Raw genomic sequence first — 19,226 nt, forward strand, 5'->3', positions numbered from 1 at the left:
GGAAAGCCTCCTGAGCGCAGAGTAAAGCAACACATTGATTTATGCTGCCTTGGCATACCTATGAGGCTATTTCAAAGCCATGCATGCTGGTTTTGCGTGTCCTCATAGATATGTGGAAATATGCGGAAAAAAGAGGCGCTCTGGTGATGCAAGGTGAGTGTTAATATGCCCCCAATTCAATAGGAGCTCCCTTTCCACATATTTTAGGAAAGTGTTCCCGTCCTATTATAACAATATTTGGTGGTGAATACTTGATCGTGTTGTACATTTATATAGGAAAATTCATGTAAGATTGAGATGTTTCTAGTCTATGTTTTGCAGGCCACCTTTTTTCAAAATATGTTTTTATAGTTTATCATGTCATTTAGATTTGACAAGGAAGAAGCCCCGACATAATTTGTCAATGCTCCCGCCAATCATGTCCACAGTTCCCAGCCCCATTTAGAGGTGTGGAACCACTGACTAGCTGTCTTTGGAGCCACTATGGGCACCATTGAGCCAATAATTTGCAGCAGACTATTCTTCAAAGCACTGTGACCCTTGATGTGATGACATTTAGGACAGGTCAATGCAGATTCTCCCTGCCCTGGTCCACCAAAAACTAATAACATCCACCATGGATGTAGGAAGAAAGTGCTCTGTAAATGACAACCATTGTTTTTTTCAACATAAATACATTATTTTGGGGGGATTTGTTTCTGCAGAAGTAAAATTGAGGGGGACAAGGCAACATGGCATCCTGCCCAAATCTAATATTGCCCAAAATAATTACACTGCACCGGCACAAACACATTTGGCAAAATAGTTAATTGCCAGTAGTAAGAACATCAGAGGGTCCCTGTACTAGTAATTAGTGGGGTAAAGTAGCAGGGAATATACAATTCAAAATACAAAGGAAAAATAACCCCTGTGACAAGATAACCCCTCAAAAAACCACAGAAAAAGAACAGTGAATTATTATCTGCTTTTGTTTTATTTATAAAAATATATATATTTATAGATCAATTTCTTTTTTTTGAATAAATCATTTTTTTTGTAAATACATATTCATACATCACTAGTTAGAATTCGAACTAGGGTAGACGAAGCAATACAATCAACGAGCAACATATAAAAGGTGACAATAATACAATATAAAGAATAATTGCATACAAATATCAATAATACAATACAAAAACCATATAAACATACATTTGTGCCAACAAAGACACAATTGCGCCGACTCGCGTTTCTGAGTCTTCCTTCCTCAGGGCGGCATTGGTATTACAAGGGCGGAACAACTAAATATAGTATACTACAATAAACCAACAAAATTAGGAAAACAACAAACATAAATTAGCTTTATGCCTCGTCAAGAAAATTTCTGTGGAAAAAGAGATAACGGGGTTATCAATTTTCACATATGCGAAAAAATATATATTTAGCGAGCACTTGGTGCTTCCAAATTGCTAGAATACAAGGAGAGCTAGAGGGTAGAAATAAAGAGATATAGATTTTAAGTGGAACAGAAAATAAGAAAAGTCCATTAGTGAAAAAGTGATTGAGAACCCATAGTCCATAAGGAAAAAAATGTGATTGTTCAAAAAAATTTTTATTAAAAAAGAGGAATGATAGTTCAGTGGTGAGTCATAACTAGTCACCTAAAAGTGCGACCCCTAAAATGACACAAATAAGGAGAACATACTACATACTTGTAGTCTTGATAGGGAAACTCGCATTCCAATAAAGCCAGAATAAAATAAAGGAATCTTCCCAAAATTTAGAATGAAGCCAGGGATGGGAGTGCCAGATCTAGTTCCTTAGTCAGTAATGAGTCTGGTAGAGCTAGGGAAAAATAAGCATAATAAACCTCAAAAATCTTAGGCAGATTGTCACGACTGGAGATACACTTCAATAACCACGGTCTCTAGGTGCTGAGGTGAATAAAAGGATTATACACAACTTACAAAGTACGTAGGATAGGTCCTCATGACGGTAGGGGCATAGACTTCCAGGGTCAGGATTCAAGCGGAGAATGCCACAACACTCGCACTGTAACTTCAGTCTGCATGAAAACTTATCTGAAAGAAGCCGAAATTCTTAATATCCAGCTAGCCCCTTAAGGTAACAGTCGATGGATTTGAAGGACAATTGCATAAAACTTACAGGGTATTTGCAGGTATAATCCTAATGGCAGTACGGAAATAAACTGTATGCGTCCAAATTCATGTGTCACATGTCACAACAGTCTAGTCGGTCTATATTCAATATAGTCTGTCAAGAAAAACAGAAAAGCAGTGCTTAAAGAGTAAAATCCACTAGTATCTAACAATGATTTAGAAGAGCAAAAACAAAAATTCACTCTGAGTCCACAGGAGGACAGGCTCACAAAGTAAGTAACTGGGCTATTAATACAGCAAGAACTTACTTCACTCGAAAAAGAAATAAATCGCCAAAGTTGGATTCCTCGTCACCCCATCGCTGAATAAGAGAGTCACAGATAGGAACGCCGTTTAAATAATGCAGGTAGAGGTCAGGGGTGGAGGCGGGAAAAAGCCAAACCGGTCCCACCTGAGAACGGTTTAAGCAAATCCAAGGATCTCAAGTTAAGAGCCTACTGCAGCGTATAATAGCGGCCGCCATCTTGAAAGGGGGCATAAACGGAGGGGAGATCGGTGAAGTTCATATAGAACTACAAGAAAAGGTCCGTTCCCCGGCTCGGAACAAAAAATGTCCCTTTGACAAAGATTATTTAAAGTGGATACTGAAGATATAACAGTATCGTAAGACGGATGCTGGACCGCGTCCGAAAGTATCCGATATACAACCTAATACAACGTGTGGTAGCGGACGCCATCTTGGAAAGGGCATGGATGGAGAAAAGAACAGTTAGAATAAGGAGTCACATCAATAAAGAGTCCGTGCTCCGACAAGGAACAAAAATATCCTTTTACACATATTATTAACAGTGGATCAAGGAAATGTAACTATATAATTAAATGGATATTAGAAACAGCCAGAGAGAATCGAGTTCATGGCCGGTGCAATATATTTACTCGGCCGCCATCTTGAAATGGTGCAACTAAGAAAGCAATCCATGCAGATAATTAGAAACCCACACTGAAAACAAAGTTCAAGAATAAAATACAGGTATCATTTTACAGAGATATATTTAGAATAGATACTAGGAATCATACAGTTTAATTATATGGATGTGCCTGATAAGAGATTGTAGATGTATTGAGGAATTCAAGGTAACAGAAAACTGTATATCCACCTGAAATTCACGAAGCTATAATGCACATCAAAAATAGTTATTTGCAACATGGAGGGAATCTCTACATTTGATGGCTGTTCGTTCCCCAGGAGGGTGGTGGCCTAGCCTCTGAAGACGTGGAGAACCTGCTGAGTCACCACAGCACTTTACATTCTATGTCTGCACATGCAATCGTTGCCGACACCCTCATTGGATGCTGTTATGTTTTTTGAATGAATGGGTGATAATTGATTCTATGATGAATAAGGCAGTTGTTACATTATAGGCAGAACGAATGCTTCTGAATGCAATGACTGAAGCAGTGACATGTGAGATGTTTTTGGATCACGCGTACTCAGCTGACCGAATCTATTCTGCGTGGACACACGACACTCAATAATACTTCTTCATTGGATACGCATTATTAGACTCCAGTTATAAGACTATACCCAATACCACCAAATTACTTGTGGATGATGCAATAGCGACACTGTTGAACCCAATATATGTGCCCTGATGAAGTCTGCTGTGATTGTAAACAGTTATAGATGAAACATGTGTTGGCATATGGGCGATAAACAAAGATATCAGAATAAAGAACATCTGAAACTGCGACCTCAGCCTACTTTCTGTGTGCTTGGAGAAAATTACTTCATAACTTGTGGAATCTGTCCTTTTGGGAGGGACGACTGGCTTCCTCTCCTCCTGGAGCACCAGATGAACTTTGATATGAATTGAACATTTCATCTTTAGATAATTTTGGATAAGGAGTAGAGTGTGCCTGGTATACCCAACCAGTGTCTCTTTGTTTGTATTTATTTTATTTGAAAGGTTTTATATAGCGCTGGCTAGACCTGGAGGTATCAGAGCGCTTTACATGAGTATCAGACCATAGTTGCAGGTTACATCGTTACAAAGGTTACACAGTTATTAGAGCATAGCTACATAGTTACATGTTAGGTCGAGACAAACAGTAAGGACATATGCGTAAGGGAGAAAGCAGGCAAGGAGAGAGATTCAGGGGAGAGGGGGTAGGTGCAAGGGAAGTAGACAGCAAATGGAGGAGGAAAAGAGGAGATGAAGGGAAGAGAGACACAGCATGAAAGAAGACGGGAGGGTGACGGGGGCACCAACCGATAGACGAGTAATAGTTGCATCCAAAGTCCAGCAAGCTGTGATGCCCGGGGAAGTGGTAGCATTCCCCCAACTCTATTGCGAGAGGCTCCCTTAACGCCGTGGACTCTCTCAGAGGGGTCTTGAGATGTAAAAAGTATCAATCCGCATTCTGGAGATTTTAAATGATGCCATAATTAGCTATATTTCACAGATGATTCTAAAATTACCCTATAGATATTTGTTAAGTGTATGGTAATGATAAGGGACCACAATAGCAATATTGAATTTGCTAGTCATTAGTAAACTTGTAAAACAGAGGAGCTCTCCGTCATATTACTGCTTCTTTTTCTGACTAAAACAAGATCAAAATTGTAAATACAGCAGGGGGCTAATTTAAAGGACTGCCAAGTTTCTCATTGTTAGCCGTGGGTATTTTAGCCAGTCTATGTATTTCCTTTGCATTTATTTAATGTGCAGGTCTCTTTATTTCTGTATAAATTGAAGGCAACAAGTTCCAGAATTCAAAGAAAAACCTGGACAATTTCAGCTTTATACACTGTGACATGGGAAACTTGAGAGTTACGCATTTAGGATCAAATAGAGGGTCAAATAGAATCTCCACTCACCATTGGAGTCAAGAGGCCAGAAAAAGAAATCTTTGCTTAAGCGTGTTCTTCTTGTGCAAAACTGAATCTGGTATGAATCACATGAGCAGCTGGACATAATATGGTGAAAGTTGTGTCATGGTCTGTATATAGGAAAGAATTAATGGGAATGAAAATAAAATATTGATACATATATATAGGCAACCAATGGTGCCAAAGGTGAACAATATTAATACATACATAATTGTGATTTTAATAATAATGGAGGGATTACCCACATGGAAGTTACAGGGGACAAAATGTGTACTGAATGTATCTGACTTACAAGTAAGAAATTTCACACAAAGGTATAGAATAATAAAAAAAATGCCAATATTTATTTAGCATGAATTTACCTATGTAGGTGATATAAATCTAGTTTTCTTTTATACCGGTGTTTCTTTGACTCAGCTCTTAGAATTTGATCTCAGGATAAAAATCAACGTTTGAATTAGTATCAGCTTTTTATAAATGGTATTAGAACATTGGAATGTGGAGCACTCCATTGTAGACTATGGAGCGCTCCGTGCTTCTACGGGCCGGTAAAGGCCCGCAGAGCAACATTCCAATGTTTTACAAAAGCCTTTCAAAGCTCGAGGGGATTTAAATCTCCTCGAGCTTCGAGAAGCCTTTGTTTAATTTGTTAGAACATTCTGCCCTCTAGTGGCAGAATGTTCTAATAGCCTCATAGCCCTTCGTAGCAGGGCTATACCGCTATTAAAGTCCCGCTGCTTTTGTTAAAGTCCCTCGCCTTCGGCTCGGGCCTTTAACGCTGCAGCGGACCTTTAATAGCCGGTATAGCCCGCTACGGCAGGCTATAAGGCTATATTAGAACATTGGAATGTTGGAAGCTCCACTGAAAACAATGGAGAGCTCCGGGCTTATAATGGCTGGTATAAGCCCGGAACTCCAACATTCCAATGCTTCTTTGTGGCTGTGAACAAAGGCTTCAGGGAGCCTGAGGGGATTTCAATCCCCTCGCGCTCCATGAAGCCTTTGTTTAATTTGTTAGAACATTCTACCCTCTAGTGGCAGAATGTTCTAATAGCCTTATAGCCCTTCATAGCAGGACTATACCGGCAAATAAAGTCCCGCTGCCTTGTTAAAGTCCTGCGCCTTCAGCTCGGGCCTTTAACGCTGGTATAGCCGGTATAGCCCACTATGGCGGGCTATAAGGCTATATCACATTTGCAACTACTTTAATTGTTCTCATGTAACTATTTCGCAATTTTCGGGAAAATAATGAATGGCCTTTATAAGGATAAATATCCCTCTGACCTCCTGTGAAGCTGGTCCACTCCTCCACATTTTAATTCCACATTTGTAAAGCACAAGCTTGTCACCCCTATGGGTATCCAGGCGCTGGGGGGCCGTCATGGAGATTAAGTGACCTCTTGCCCAGAGTCACATGATGGTGAGCTAAATTGCCCCCCGGATTGCACCGTGAGCCCCGCACTCCTGAGTCAGTCACTCTGGTTGCTGCGCCACACCTCTACCTTAGTTGCCATGTTGTCTGTGGGGCTCCTAATCTCAAAGACCTCTCAAATCCAAAGCTAATGCTCATTATGGACACACCTGGCCTACTCTAAGATTTGGGATACAAATTCTCTGTTGACCTGGTCCCCTCCTGCTGTGGACGATGCCTTGATTGAAGCCCCCAACTAACCCAAGGAATTCACAGACGCAGACACTGACCACCTAGAAGTCCTCTAAACCTACACTATGGATGGAAGGATGGCTGTCGCAAGAACTGTCAAAATACAAATGCTGAATGGTGCCACATCCTCCATCTACCCAAGTTGCATGGTCATCTTTAGTGGGACTCCGTCCCTCCCCTATAATTGATGTAAGCATAGGCCAATCATCAGCCTAAGTTGGTCCGAATGCCAGAGGAAGTGTGATGGAGCAACATCTTTGAGAGGAGGTTGTGGTCCAGATAAGTCAAATTTCGACATAAGTGTATTTTATGGAGTACGACTAGGACATGAACTTTCCTTCAGGGAGAGTGGTCAGGGGTTTCACAGCACCAGTGGTGGCATAGAAAAGAAAAACAGAACCAAAGTATAATGGCGAAGAAGTGCTTAATTTGTGCCTGTGGTTGCTGGTGGGCCTCATTCGCATTTATTTGTTGGGATAGGGCAGTCTCGATCTTTCCACTGTAATGTTCTCCATGGGATGATATCATTTAAATAAGAGACAAGCATTGAAAATGCAACAGGTCTCGCCTTTGATTAAGTTAAAGCCATTGGCATTGTTAATGGTATTGTATTGTAGCTTTGCATTATTTAGTGTACATTTGTGATATGTTGTAGTTGTATGTGGTTAGAATTGTGTTGTTAGCTGTGTAGTAGTTTAAAGCATAGCGTTAGTAGGAAAACAGCAGTGTTTTAGATTTGGGAGGTGAATGAACTGAAGAATAGTATGTGTGTTTATTTCGTATAGTGAGGATTACAATGGCATGAGGCGGAGGAAAGGGGCGAGGGGAGAGCAAATATATGCACATATAACAAATATACACAAAAGAATGCAAAGCTAGAATACAATACCATTAGCAAAGCAAATGGCTTTTACTTAATCAAAGGCGAGACTAATTACATTTTTAATTGCGGGGGAGGGGGGAGCGTTCTCCAGAAGGAGAGTACAGTCCCTTTTGGTCAGGATACACCAAGAACAGACGGGGCAGCGGTCTGTCTCTTCCATGTAAACAGGCTGTTCCCTTCACTACTCAGTTTTTTAAGCCAAGTAGAGAGGGCACTGATCGAGTGGAAAATGCCAATAGCCCCAAGAATGAACGCGCCTAGCCCTAATGGGGGTAAGTATTAATAAGCTCATTTTTGGCAACGAAAGACCTCAGGGTGTTTCTCACACCTCTGCTTTTGTTATCCAAGGGAACTGAGAGACAGGGTGATATCCTTACCAGACAAGGATCACACAATGCGTTCACACAGGTGAGCAGAGATCTCACGATGCCCCATGTCAGGCTAATTAGCTTATATGGTGGCATATCAACAACAACCGGCGATAATTATCGCTGAGCGCACTTAGCGCTCGGATAATTATCGCCGGCTAGCGCCGATTTTTATCGCTGAGATAGCGTGCTATTAGCAACGCTTATCTCATCGGCGATAAAAATCCCAGATTAGATTAGAGATGCAAAGCTGGGCGTTAGAAATCCCCACGATAAAGCAAGGTATCACGCGTTAGCGTGACCTTGCTAATATAGCGATAAAATTATTGCCGCTTTTCGGCCGAAAACGGCCGCTAAAGCGGCGATAATTTTTTATCGCCTCGTTGTAAATATGCCCCTTAGCTCCTTGTGAGTGCGTTCTAAGACTGGTTGCTCTGCACTTACAAAGAAGCAAAACTGCAAGTACCACAATGCAAAGGGGAAGAACAGGACAGATGTTGCGATCTGGGGTAAAGGAAAAAGTCTACAAAACAAATAAAAATCCCTATGCGACTAGAAAAAACTAAAACACAGCAAAAGATACAGTGCGATAATATTGCAGCGCTCAGAATACACGAGAAATGTTTACAAAAGTGCCACCGCGTGTAAACTTGTAATATCTCCCCCCATCAGTCTGCCCTTGCCACATGCAAGACCTGTGTGGAGGCAAACGCATATGTAAACATGCAGCCATGCTGCAAGTGAACCCCATAAACAAAGGGGAGACGGCCCCACACCCGCTTCTCAGATGTTACTCACCAGGGCTGAAAGTCGTCAGCAGGAATGAACACGTGGGCTCGCTGCTGCTGCCCGCCCTGCCACAAAATGTGCAGCATACATTTAGCTTTTCTTGCTGCATAATTCTGCCTTCCCCTACCATATAATTCCAGTGATTCTGTGCATTATCTACGACGAACTGCACCAGTTACAACTAGCTCTACAAAGTAACTCGGGAATCCACAGAGTTGCATGTAGTCCGTTAGCACAGCACTTCAATGCCTTGTCCGAGGTAGTGTTATGTAAATCTACAACCGAATACCATAACGAAAAGGATCAAGGTGAACCATGAACGGGCAGCGAATGTGAGGCTGTACATTTATGAGGCATAGGTCAGACATGTGGAAACCTGGCGCGACACAATGCACAGAGAAACTGGACACTGAACGCAAAAAATGACAACCCTGATTGGAAAGAGGAAAAGGTTCACATTCCGTTGATGGCATTTCCAACTTCATACATTCGTCATGCTTGCACATGTGTTAGCCTCAGTCTTATATGAGTGTTCCCAAGGTAGAAAGGCGTGTGAAGGTTGTGGATCAGATGTTCACTCTTTAGCTCTTTACTTGGACTTTCCCTTGTCACTTTAAGTGTCACACCTTTGGTAGTAGAATGTCACCCCCAAGTACACTGAAACAATGAAGATGTCACATATAAGCAATCTGGCACCTTGGCAGCTATGCGGTTGTCAGTGCATCAAAACCACAGCCCCCCTTGGCAGCTCGCCCCGGGGAGCCCGTCAGCGAGTCCAGGGGTTTAGTTGTACATGTACATGGACTCTTGTTCTGTGGGAGACTACAAGTTGCAGCATGCACGGTTCTGGTCGGCAGAGAGAGCTCCACTGTCACAAGATGTCCCCCAGGCCAGCTGAGGGCTGGTTTATGTATTCTGGAACTGCGCCAGTTCATGTTTTCCAGATTGCTGCACTCGAAGTTCACTAGTGGCACTGAAAGTGAAAGTGTGTGCCTGAGGGGAGTGGGCTCTGTCTGACCTGACCACCCATGGCCAAAGCAGCACCACTCTGCCCCCGCGGCAGAGCCCACTGCATGAGCGGTGGTGGCACGGCGGGCCAGGGCCACCATCCTTTACACGAGACCCGACTCCATGGGCATGGAGGCCGAGCAAGGCGACTAAATCCAGGTGCATGACTGTAGAATTGCGCTGGAATGCTGGGCGTTAAGACCTCCTCGGCTGAGGAGGCGTGGTGAGGGTGGGATAAGGGAGGAGGCAGAGTCATGCCCAGGAAACAGCAGTAGAGAGTAGGAATTAGAAAAGAAAGGTTGTGAATAAACGAGGCTACTAGAATCCTGACCTTGTGTCCGTGTCTTTTTGTGTGAAAGACACTACAACTGGCGACGAGGGTGGCCACGGCCCATGCGGTGTGGGTGCGTGCCCAGTTGAATGTGGCTGCCTGGCGGAGCTGCGCAAGCATGTGGAGTGCTCTTCAGGATTCACGTGGCGCGGTTCAGGATCCTACCCTGACTGCGTTCATTCCGACGTGCTGCGATGCGGGTGCCCACCCCGGTCGTGTCTGGATTGTCGACAGACTGAGGGGTAGCTGAGAGCCCCCCGACGCTGGAGTAGCGCAAAGAGTGAAGGACACATGCGGGCCCCCCCGACGTTGGAGTGGCGTGGAGGTCCCACGTTCCCTGCATGCAACGACGATCTGGGTGCCCACCCCAGTCGCATGTTTCCTGTGCCCTGGTACCGGTGGGTGAGTGCCTTCCTTCGTGTCCGAGTGCTGGGAGAGGCCCGGTTGCCTGAGACGCTGCTGCCGGTGTGTACAAGGCTGAATCTCGAGGGGCGTGTGAGTTTGGTGCGGCCATCTTTGAGTCAGGCGCCTGCACCAATCCCCTGCGAGGAATCCATGGCGGCCATCTTGAAGTCAGGCGAAGTTCATAAACCAGCATCAAGCATTTGTAAATGTCACTGAATGATCTGAAATTCATCAAGCACTGGCAAATTCAACTGAAAAAGCCTAAAAGTAATCAAGCATTGGTAAATGCAACTGAACGGTCGGGAATTTATCAAGCACTGGCAAATTCAAATGAAAGAGCCTAAAAGTCATCAAGCATTGGTATATGCAACTGAATGATCTGGAATTCATCAGGCACCGGCAAAAATCCAAATGAAGAATAGTATGTGTGTTTATTTCGTATAGTGAGGATTACAATGGCATGAGGCGGAGGAAAGGGGCGAGGGGAGAGCAAATATATGCACATATAACAAATATACACAAAAGAATGCAAAGCTAGAATACAATACCATTAGCAAAGCAAATGGCTTTTACTTAATCAAAGGCGAGACTAATTAGATTTTTTATTGCGGGGAAGTGGGGAGCGTTCTCCAGAAGGAGAGTACAGTCCCTTTTGGTCAGGATACACCAAGAACAGACGGGGCATCGGTCTGTCTCTTCCATGTAAACAGGCTGTTCCCTTCACTACTCAGTTTTTTAAGCCAAGTAGAGAGGGCACTGATCGAGTGGAAAATGCCAATAGCCCCAAGAATGAACGCGCCTAGCCCTAATGGGGGTAAGTATTAATAAGCTCATTTTTGGCAACGAAAGACCTCAGGGTGTTTCTCACACCTCTGCTTTTGTTATCCAAGGGAACTGAGAGACAGGGAGATATCCTTACCAGACAAGGATCACACAATGCGTTCACACAGGTGAGCAGAGATCTCACGATGCCCCATGTCAGGCTAATTAGCTTATATGGGGGCATATCAACAACAACCGGCGATAATTATCGCTGAGCGCACTTAGCGCTCGGATAATTATCGCCGGCTAGCGCCGATTTTTATCGCTGAGATAGCGTGCTATTAGCAACGCTTATCTCATCGGCGATAAAAATCCCAGATTAGATTAGAGATGCAAAGCTGGGCGTTAGAAATCCCCACGATAAAGCAAGGTATCACGCGTTAGCGTGACCTTGCTAATATAGCGATAAAATTATCGCCGCTTTTCAGCCGAAAACGGCCGCTAAAGCGGCGATAATTTTTTATCGCCTCGTTGTAAATATGCCCCTTAGCTCCTTGTGAGTGCGTTCTGAAGGACTGGGCTATTCTAAGGCCCAGCGGTGCCAGGGGACAACACCTGAAACCTTCGTGGGTTACCTGTTCCGGCGTACAAAACACAGAGACACGGGACACTTCCTGCGGCGTCAAAGATCAGTATTTATTTACTGCAGGGATACAGAAATCGCAAGAAGTACACAACGTGTAGGTTCTGAGAGACTGCTTCAATTTGCAAAAGTGGATTGCTCCTTTTATACACATTTTCGTCATTGAACAACATGGCAAACAAAAGGTTACAACTCAGTTCCCACAGTAAACTTCAAAAGGGTCGCATTCATGTTTTCAGAAACCCGGAACATAATTACAGCAGCATTGCCGGTTCCCAACTGTAAAAGCACATTATCCCCACATTAAGCACATTCCATTCTGACTGTAAACGAATTAGGAGAAGGGACAGAAACAGGTGCAAAAGAAAAACAAGGATGCACAACAGATTGGAAAAGAGTGTAGAGAGCAATTTCGGAAACTTGATTGCAGGATCAAAGGACTCATGCCTAATGCATGCACGACTGAAACAATAGACTAGCACGGCAAGATGAGCCTCGAGCGGAGCCATCTGCCCTTGCAGTGTCATCCCCCTCATCATAAAGACACCTTCAAAGGAACATGTGTCCTCCACGAAAGCCTGGGAATCCCAGGGTCGCAAAGCGGACAGTGTCCGTTCGCTGACTACTTGAGGGCAAGAGACAAAATGGATGCCGTTTCTAAAATGGAACCCAAGGGTTCAGATGGACACACCCAGGAATGAGACGAACCGTACATAGTAGCGTAGCGAAAACGCGTACACCCACTAAACTCGTCATTTGCGGTTTGTAGATACCAAACTCGTCCATATTCGAACAACCCAAAAAATGTCATTACGATTCTCACGGAACCTCAGACGCTCCTTTTGCCCTCATGTAGGCAAGCACTAGTCGAGATCAGAATCGATTTCGATATTCATCAAATCGTTCAGTTGTTGCTGGAACATCATTCTATCCATCAATTTCTCCTTGGTAACAGATGGCCGTCTTATACACGTTGTAGCACAGAGACCACATAAGGCAGGACCACACTGCACACAAAGACAACACGTGAAACGTTACAACAACCCCTATGATCATCAGAATCTTCCAACCCCAAGTTGATATCAGGCCCCAAAACCATCCTAGAAGTGTCCAATTACCTTCGTCCACGTGTATGGACTCGGAGATCTTATGTAACTTCGAGATGGCTTGTAAAACAGTTGGAGCGTTGTCAGGGATGAAAATGCAACAGCTCGAATGGATCACTTTGCACACACCACCTCTATCTGCAAGAACAACGTCTAGAACCATACGGTTCTGCAACGTCATGAGTCTATCCGCCTGGAGTTCTGCCGTTAAATTACCAAGAGCACTCGCAGTTATGTTAGCAGTCAATTCTACCACACGGGTCAACTGTCTCAGGTTCCTACTATTAACCATAGGTCCCCAAAACGGCAAGAAACCCTTAAAGAAGTCTCCTGCTTCTTGACCGGCAGTGTCCTCTTCGCTAATAACGCCTCTCACAACTCTAGTCTTGTGATAGTCTGAGGCAACCGTAAAAGTCGGTGGCAAAAGATTCGCAATATAACAGGTACCCGAGAAGTCACGGGGCAACCATGTATATGCACGTTCATAACATATGAAATAGGTACCCTTGGCAGTCAAGAAAACAGGGGAAGAGAGCGTCGGTAGACCATACGTATCAGTACAAGCACTCTTCCCAAGTTGAGCTCTCGGATTTCGACCAAGACCTTTCAAGCAGAAATTACCGAGGTGAGGTACGATCCATATTGGAGACGAGCTCTTAAGCTGTCTATCACCCACTGACATACTATATTCAGCCTCACTCAGATCTTTATATGCTTGCACCTCTGCATCTGGAATAAGCGATGCATCAAAAATATCTCTATCTAAATCAGCAATCGCTATCGCCAAAGGCTTGTGGTACGGACCAGGACCGAAGTTTGCAGAACGTGGCTCTCGACTGGGGTAGGAATCTAGTGCACTACGGAACATAGTTTGGAATACTCGAGCTGAGCCCTGGGAGCTGTAAGGAAGAACCAAATACGGAATACCCCTATCCATGGTATGTGGCATTAGAAGGAGTATTCATGAATTCCGCACGTCTAACCTGTTCATGTTGGGGCAGAGGATGAAAGGAATGTGGAGAAACAGTGGTAATAGAACTTAGTTTAGGAGAAAAAGTAGGTGAAATGGAAGGCAATAACGACTGTATTCCGAAATACACTCCACCCACCAATAGCATAGAAACAGTCAGAAACAGCAGGAATACCTGAAACAAAAAACATTTTGTTCGTACAATCTTATGCAATTTTGATCTTTGCGCCGACATCCTTTCTACTTCCAACAGCTCAGAGAATGCCATCCTCTAAAAACCGTCCGTGACGTCCTTGACGCACTTCGTTCTGAGTAGCGATTATCAATTCCCAGGAGTTCCCAGGAATCGACAAAAAGTAACCGACCTAGTGTCAGGAACCTGCTAAACAGAAGGAAGTACCCGCACGGCCCTACGGTTAACCCGGATGATAGGTTTTCTTAAACAAACACCCAACTTAATAAAAATCTCTTAGCTGTGAAAAGCACATGTAGAAAGGAACTCGAAAATCAGATAAGGCCCTTACACACACTCTGCATCACGCTTCCCACAAACTCGCTTCCGTTATCTGACCACACAATCCGTGGCATTCCATACCGAGGAAAGTATTCCTTCAGTAGGACTTTCGCTGTGGACAGGGCAGTATTATCCTTAAGAGGATAGGCCTCGATCCATCTGGAGAACGCACAAACCACAACTAAAACGTACTTCAGATTATTGCATCTCTCCATATGGATGAAGTCCAGTTGGATAACCTCAAAGGGACAGGCAGGAGGAGCAAAATGGCCGGGTGGAGTGGGGGTGCCCTTGCCAGGATTATGCATCAAACACACCATACAATTCTTAACCACTCTCTCAGCACATTTAGCAATACCATCATTCCTCCATACAGGGGACAATAACTTACATATACCTATCGCGCTAATGTGTGACAAGCCGTGAGCCATAGTCACGACGGCTAGTACATACGCATCCGGCAACATCCACCTCTGACATTCCGACAAGTCAACCCAACATCCATGCGTGTCTAACTTTCCTGTGCTTTCTTTCCACTCGGTCTTTTCAGTTTCAGTGGCCTCATTCTGAATTGCTTTCACGCTCTCAACAGTGTCTTCACACATACCAGTCTCCGTCGGCCACCTCACTGAACTCGTAACATACATTCGGGTTGCAAGATTCTTAGCCGTTTCCTTAGCAATCTCATCCGCAAATGCATTACCACGACCAACATCATCCGTAACCTTTCGATGTGCACTACATTTAATGATCGCCACCTGTTTAGGCAATGTAAGTGCATCCAAAAGATCGTTCACAAGCTGTCCGTGTTGGATCTTCGTACCATGCGATGTCATAAATCCTCTTTCTCTCCACAATCGACCAAAACTATGTGCAACACCAAACGCATATTGACTATCGGTAAACACATTCACTCGCTTTCCCTTAGACAAAACACACGCTCTCGTCAACGCAATCAATTCTGCCGCTTGCACTGAATTCTGACTCAATCTCGCAGTTTCCACAACCGTGCTCAACGTCACTACAGCATACGCAGTCGTCACATCACCATTCGGTAACTTAAAACATGAACCATCAACATACAAAGTGCCATCGGGGTCTATCAATGGAGTGTTTTTCAGGTCCACACGACCCTTCGTTTCTTCCTCAGTTCGTAAATAGCAATCATGTGGTGGTACATCATCTGATTCCATATTAGTCGGCAACAATGTCGCCGGATTCAGCACATTACAACGCTTGATCTGTATATGACTTGCCAAAAGGGTCAACTCATAACCGGACAACCTTGCACTCGTCAGATGTTGAGTTTTTGTACGATTCAGGAGAGTGTCAACTGCATGCGGAACCATCACTGTGAGCATATTATCCATGACCAGACCTGCGGATTGCCGAATAGACACCGCAGCTGCCGCTGTCGCTCTCAAGCAACTTGGCAACGCTCTAGCTACCGGGTCTAAGGTCGAGGAAAAATATGCACATGGACGCTGCTTACCACCAAATTGTTACGTCAAAACACTCAACGCACAACCCTCTCTCTCGTGAACGTATAGTGTAAATGGTTTACTGTAGTCAGGAGTACCTAACACAGGAGCCGAACACAGCGCATCACGCAGTTCAGAAAAACTTTTCTGACATTCTTCCGTCCATGGCAAAGGAGTCGAAACATCCTTGCACGTGAGAGCTATCAATGGCTTCGCTAACAGTGAAAAGTTCGGAATCCACTGTCTGCAGTATGACGTGATACCTAGAAAGGCACGCACATCTCTCTGAGTTGTTGGCACAGTCATTCGAGCGATCGCTGAAATTCTTTCTGGGGTCAACCTTCTTCCCTCCTTTGACAATAAGTGACCTAGATAGGTTACTTCTTGACAACAATATTGTAGTTTAGAAGGTGACACTTTGTGATGTAAGTCACATAGATGCTGTAACAGTGATACTGTAGCAGTTCTGCAAATCTGTTCAGTGTCAGCAGCTACCAACAGATCATCAACGTACTGAATCAAGGCCGCACCAGCCGGTAACACAAACGCATCAAGTTGACTCTTAAGAGCTTGGCTGTAGATCGATGGACTCTCACAGTAGCCCTGAGGTGCGCGTTTAAACCTGAAGCTGCGACCACCTAATGAGAAACCGAATAGATCTCTGCTTTCCTCAGCAATCGGAATGCTAAAGAAAGCATTCTTCAGATCGATTACCGAAAACCATGATGCAGAAGCTGGAATCAGAGTCAGCAAAGCGGTAATGTCAGGCACCACGGGAAACTGTGGAATAACAATTTTATTTACCTCCCTTAAATCAATAACAAAACGATACACAGGAGGCTTGGATGGATCAGTTCGTTTCAAAATAGGTAACACAGGACTATTACACACGTTACCCCGAGTTTCCTCAATGACGTCTTTATCGATCAAATCGTAAATGATCGCTAATAGTGCTCGTTCTCCATCAAGAGAGATACGATACTGGGGAATGCGTGGCAGTCGCACGTTGGATTTCAATTGAACAACATAAGGTGGTATATCCAGCAGGCCCACATCATTGGGACCTGTCGCCCACAAAGACTCAGGAAGAGAACTCAATTCCGGTGGGAGCTTATCAGTCGACAAATACATAGGAGAGATCACTCTCTGACCCAACGTAAGCTCCACCCCGCAGGAGAACAGTACAAAGTCGCATATAACCGCTTCAACAAATCCAGGCCCAAAAGATTCTCACCACAACCAGTAGTCAAAATCAAAGGAGCTTCTAACTCATGATACCCAATTGTAAGGGGCAAAGGGCTAGAAACTGGATTGCTAACGGGGGCGCCAGAGAATCCAACGGAAACATTCGTTAAGCCGGACAAAGGCGCGCCAGGGAGTTTCGAATGCATGATGGAACTTTTCGCTGCACCAGTGTCCAACAGAAAAGGCTCAACTACGCCCAATGTGGCAACTGCGACATAAGGCCCTCTCTGATCAACCGGAACTGATACTACTCCCTTTCTTTGTCTATGGCTGTCCTAGTAATTACCGTCAGCATCAACATCATGCTCAACATAATAGTCGTCCACATGATACTGTGCAGATCTACCAGACGATGAACCGCACCGATCAAAGCAATTTTGCGAGTCTGACGAAGTGGCAAAACGCTCATTCTGACCTCTACCACGTGACGCTTGTTGAGGACCACTACGACCTCCTCGAGCCGAAACACCATTGTTTCGGTCACGCAAAACTGGACAATTAAACTTCAGATGGCCCTCACCCCTACAATATGCGCATTGATTATACCACAGCATAGATCGAGGTGTAGAGGAGTCAGTACGCAACTGCGATCTAGAAAACTGTGAGTGTAATCGATTTTGTTGTTGCGAGTCATTTTGATTCGAGCGCGGAGGATACGCTTGCTGCAATAAGACCTTAGTTTTAAGATCCTTCGTTTTCTTATCCGCGCGTTCGCTTTCTTCTTTCTCTCTATTTCCGTAGTATTGGGCCGTGGCTAATATTTGAGCAGTGGTAGAAACGGCCCACGAACTTTCAGAATTCTTCAATTTGTTGCTTAGTTCAGGCAACAAATTCGATACAAATTTATCAACAAACAATCACTGACCTCCCTCAGAGCTCATATCCTGACCACTATGATCGATGAATGCCTCCTCAAATCTCGTAAAGAAATCGGAGACACTCTCGCCCTTCTTTTGTTTGCACGCAGACAATTTGTCCCAGTTAACTCTTATTGCTGGCATAAGTGTCTTCATAAGTGTAATTATCCTCTGGGGCAGATTCTCAATGATCTGTTCAGGTTTAGCCCCACCAACTTGCCGTCCGTCAGCCACCGCAAGAGCAGCCCAATCACCGCCTAACTCAGCTGCGTGATTCTCTTGACGGATTTTCGCCCAAATCGGTTGAGGTACTACGTTACCAAACAACATGTCGATATCGGCAAGGTTCATAACAGTAGCATCCACTAATTGGGATAACTCCTTATAATAACCTGCAGGATTTTTGCGGGGGTCAGGCAAAGTTTGCTTTACCTGCAAAACTTCCGATCGCTTCCACGGGAGGTGTATCCAAACTCTCTGAAAGTGTGGTAGAACAGCAGGATTAGCAGCAGGATCACCTGGCATCCATACATAACTCCCCGCATAGGATACTGACCAGGTTGTGCCATCCGCTCCTCAGTTTCGTCCTTAAACAATGCTCGAGGTTGTACTGTAGATCGAAAAGATAACAGACGCTCTAAAGCACGTCGGACATTAGCACCCACAATCATACCATTCGAAAACTGATTCTGAAGTTCAGTGATCTCGGGCGGCACATTGTCTACCGCATCATTATCCCACTCTTCTCTCAAAGATTTACACATTTCCTCGTACACAAATCTTTGTGTGGGCTCATTAAACTGAGAAAACGTCTCGAAAACTATACGCGAAGTGTACTTCGTAGGATGCCCTATCCATTTACGCGCCATTTTCACTAACGACTCACATTCTCTACCATCAGGAATTTGACTGCGCCTCTGAGAGACATCAGAAAGATCGGACCCGAGTATCGGTCCAAAAAGTGGAGGATAGAGATTAGTGACAGCATTAAATATACGACTACGAACAGAAGGGGAAGAAGAAGGAGGTACAGGAGCAACAACATTAGGAGTAAACGTAGAAAGAGTAGCAGTAGTCGGGATAGTAGGAGTAGTAGTAACAATAGGCTGATGAGGTACTGGCAAAGGAGCAGTAGGAAAAAGAGCGGGTAAAGGAGGATGAACAATTTGCGGCAGAAGGGGATTCGGAAGAACAGGAGGAACGACAGGCTGA

Source organism: Triturus cristatus, chromosome 5_1 (genome assembly GCF_964204655.1).
Source record: "Triturus cristatus chromosome 5_1, aTriCri1.1, whole genome shotgun sequence".
NCBI lineage: Eukaryota > Metazoa > Chordata > Amphibia > Caudata > Salamandridae > Triturus > Triturus cristatus.